This window comes from Scylla paramamosain, chromosome 32, assembly GCF_035594125.1.
Source record: "Scylla paramamosain isolate STU-SP2022 chromosome 32, ASM3559412v1, whole genome shotgun sequence".
In the NCBI taxonomy this organism is placed as follows: Eukaryota; Metazoa; Arthropoda; class Malacostraca; order Decapoda; family Portunidae; genus Scylla; species Scylla paramamosain.
Genome location: NC_087182.1, coordinates 7627236 through 7631254, shown reverse-complemented (window position 1 = coordinate 7631254; position 4019 = coordinate 7627236). Strand labels below are relative to the sequence as shown.

The window sequence follows — 4019 nt, the reverse complement described above, 5'->3', positions numbered from 1 at the left end:
TGTTCCGAGCTGCTTTTGTTTCGCTCGTCTCTCGAATGTGTATGAATTATGAATGTTACGCTAGCATTACGTGATACTGATAAATTAATTGTTGTAATAAGTTGACTACGGTGTTAACTGAAGAATATTTTAGATTATCATTGCAGTTGTCAATGAAATAGCCATTCATAGTCTGTCTGCCTCTCCATTCCATCTTTAAACTCACAAACAAGGAATATATATATTTCTATCTTTATATCCATCTACCTCAAACCATATTTAGCTCCTTTACTTCCTCTTCACTCCATATTCTAACTCGGAAACAGCGATGATCAAAGAATATCTATCTCACACCATACTTAGCTTGTTTCCTTCCTCTCCTCACCATCCTCTAACTCACAAACACTGTGGCGAGAGGATACTTATTTATCCATCTATCCACCTCACACCTTGCTTGTTCCCTTCTGCTCCTAACTCCCAAACACCTATGGCGAAAGAATACCTATCCATCTAAGATCATAGCTAGCTTGTTTCCTTCCTGTCCTCTCCATATTTTAACACACAAACAACTGTGGAGAGAGAATATCTATCTATCTATCTATCTTACACCTAGCTTGTTTCCTACCTCTCCTCGCTCCGTCTTCTAACACGTCCACAAGAACAGGTGTTTGTAGGAGGAATAATTACTTCGATGATGGTTAATGGGATAGGAAAAAGGACGGGGGCAGGTAGGATGGGTAATGAGGCGTGTGAGGGGTGATGTGGCTGTGCACGGTGATGGCACTGGTGATGGGAGGAATTATGGACAAGACCAAGGCTGACGGCTGGAATTAGGGGTCCTTGTACGGGGGGGGTGAAGAGTAATGGCCAATGGGATGATGGGGTTGACGGAAGTGATGGGAGGGACAGAGGCTAAGGGGTGACAAGGGAAAGAAGGGCTAGGGGTGAATTGGTGATGACAGGGATGGACAGGGTAACTGAAAGGATAACTGTAGAAGTTAAACAGGCCACAGGGATGAAGGGGAAGCGTTGACAGGTAAACTGAAGGATGCTAATTAGGGGTGACTGCTCAGGTGTAGCAGTCTTACAGGTGCAAGGAAAAAAATGTAATTACTACATTAACAATGGGTAACATCTTCAGAAAAAAGGAATTTTTTTGTATTAAGATGACATTCTCTCTCTCTCCTCTCTCTCCTCTCTCTCTCTCGTCTCTCTCTCTCTCTCTCTCTCTCTCTCTCTCTCTCTCTCTCTCTCTCTCTCTGCCAAATGTCTGAAGTGAGGTTTGCAAATGTGATGTAAATCCCCGGAAGTTTGGCGGCTGGAGCTCAGTACAGTATTGGCGGGATCAATCATGTTTGAGCGCACATAATACACTTACGGTCTTGCTTTTGTCGGGATAATGACATCATAACACTGGTTAGTAATTCAGGGACTTTGGCAGAAGAAAAAAACATGTATAGTTGATACGTGAAGGGAAATAAAACTTGTGGGTAAAAACTTAATAAATATCAATTCTGTATGCCACCAAAAAATACTTAAAAAGAAAAATTTGAGTATTTTTCGTACAAAATTATAGAATTATTCTTTTCTTTTTATATTTGTCTGGTGCATTTTACAAAGTTGGAAACAAGAACGTAAACTCACCGAATATTGTATTATTTTTTTCCCTCTCGGCCTTGTTTCCTCTTCCCCCTTCCTATTAATCGCCCTTCCCCCCTTCCTCTCCACCTTCCCCTTTTACGTCCAATTCCCGTTCTCGTAAAATCGAGATAAACGTGGAATCCCCCAAAATAAGGCAAAAGGAAAATAAAAGGTTCTTTTTAATACAACCTAATGCGAGACAAAAACGCTGAATGGTCAGGCTTAAATTTTTGTGTTGATGGAGAGAGAGAGAGAGAGAGAGAGAGAGAGAGAGAGAGGAGAGAGAGAGAGGAGAGAGAGAGAGAGAGAATTACCGAAACCGTGGTTCTATACAAACGTGTATTCTGCTCCACAGTTCACTTAATCAATTGAATCAGTAGAGAGATCTTTTTTTTTTTCTCTCCAGCTTCATCTAAAAAAAAAAAAAAAAACTGCAAATGCAACAGTAAATATAACCTGATCTGACCGGAACCGTGAAGAAAGAAATGGTGATCATCTTTACTCTTAATCTGAAAGTGCGAATTAATGTACCTCTCTCTCTCTCTCTCTCTCTCTCTCCTCTCTCTCTCTCTCTCTCTCTCTCTCTCTCTCATCTCTCTCTCTCTCTTATTCTGGTCCTATTAATTTTGCGTCTATGAACATGAGTGCCGGAAAGATTGCATGCATTTACAAATTCGTATGTAATTTAAATATTTGCTAAGTGCTGTGAAAGTGAATAGATTATGAGTGAGTGTATAACTAAGCGCGCTCCCTTAGGGCTTTATAAAGTTTGGAGTATTTATGTTGGAAAGCAAGGCCACTGTAGCTTATCACCGCTCAGAGTTTGCGTGTAGTGCCCCTCGCTCTTAGTGGCTTTATCAGTACCTCTACACACACACACACACTCACACACACACTTAGAGACAGTTATCATGACCATCACTTCCACACAAACAGACCTACTACCCATTCATCAAATCACAAGCACCCATTTTACCACAGCCAGTCAGCCATCACCACTGCCGCACTTCACCACCCACCACAACAAGCATCACCACGTACCGGCAGGAGGGGGAGGTGGCCACAGACGGGATCCCGCTACTATCGCCTCCTGCTCAAGTCCGCGACAAACTTTTGACCCGCGACACTCAAGTCCACTAAACAGTACCGTCCCTGAGCCATACCGCGCTCAAAACTCGCGATAGCCAATTCCACGCTTTCGATATCAAGATGCGAGCGTCGTGTATATCTCTGACACGCCACCTCACGGACGGGACCCGAGATTATCCAATGGGGCAGCGCGCGTATCTTCAGACACCACTAGCGGCCCGCCAGAGATACGTGAGCACAACCTCCCTCACCGACGTCTGATACAACACTGACTTGGCGAGCCCCGGGTTGTCTGCCGCAGAGTGAGGAGTAGGAGGTGGTGGTGGTGGTGGTGGAGGGACGAGGCTGGGTTTGTACGTCTGGCAGAGGCGGGAGTGCTTGCCCGCCTTGTCTCTACCTCCTCCCCCTTGCAAAGGCTTGAATGCACTCCGTATTATGTACGCCTGTTGGTGCATTCTGCGTTTTTCTCTCTACCTCTGTATCTCTCTCTCTCCCGCCGCGACTTTAAAGCAGAGAAAGACTCTCTCACTCACTCACTCGCCTATCTCTATGTCTTATCCTTCCTTCCTCACGCTTCCCGCTTGGCAATGAGGGCGCGCTTTCGTTCGGTCTTTTAACGTCAGAATGAATGGAGAGATAAGGCAAAGTGTTAGGTAATCCCTCGCTTTCCTTTAATTGAGGAAGACATAAGCAGTGGTTTTGGTGGTGGTGGGTTGGTGATGGTGGGGGTTCCATTCTCAGAAGGTAGTTGGGGTTGGTTCTAGCAGACGTTTAATTTCAATGGTATTTTTTTCCAACTGTGTTAAATGAGGTCTATTTATGTCAGGGTGTGTAAAAGAGGTGAGTTCCGCTCCCTCCACCTGAGAGAGTGGAAGGTTATGTGGGTGATTAGTATGAAAGTAACAGGTGGAGGATGTGGCGGTGGTAGGTGGAGGATTTCGGGATCATTGATGTGGAAAATTGCTAATGAGAGAGAGAGAGAGAGAGAGAGAGAGAGAGAGAGAGAGAGAGAGAGTACATTCACACCCCACTTAACTACGACCTCTCTGAAATGAGTCAGCTAATAATTTCAACAAACACATTTACTATCATTAAGCTCCCTCCCTCGAAACATTTTCCCTCGTGCGCTGGAGCCAATAATGCCACGAGGGCGAAAAAAAAAAAAAAAAATACGTGAACATAATACATTTTTTTGAGCCAGGGGAGCAGAGAGAGAGAGAGTGAGACGACGAAGACGAGAGAGAGAGAGAGGAGAGAGAGAGAGAGAGAAAATATATATATCGACGTTGGCATTAGGCGTGTCGCAAAGC

At 44.4% G+C, this 4019-nt stretch overlaps 1 protein-coding gene across 3 annotated transcripts in view; it reads right to left on the bottom strand.

Annotated features, from left to right (window-relative positions):
- LOC135089161 (uncharacterized) overlaps positions 1-2995 on the bottom strand; it is a 36839-nt gene extending 33844 nt beyond the window's left edge. For 2 of the 3 annotated variants that reach the window (XM_063984457.1, XM_063984460.1), the window contains exon 1: positions 2662-2994. The gene's annotated coding sequence lies outside the window, so the exon portion shown is untranslated. Of the gene's footprint in view, positions 1-2661 lie in introns of all 3 variants that reach the window. The other variant, XM_063984458.1, reaches the window with a different exon arrangement.
- Between the last annotated feature and the right edge of the window lie 1024 nt (positions 2996-4019).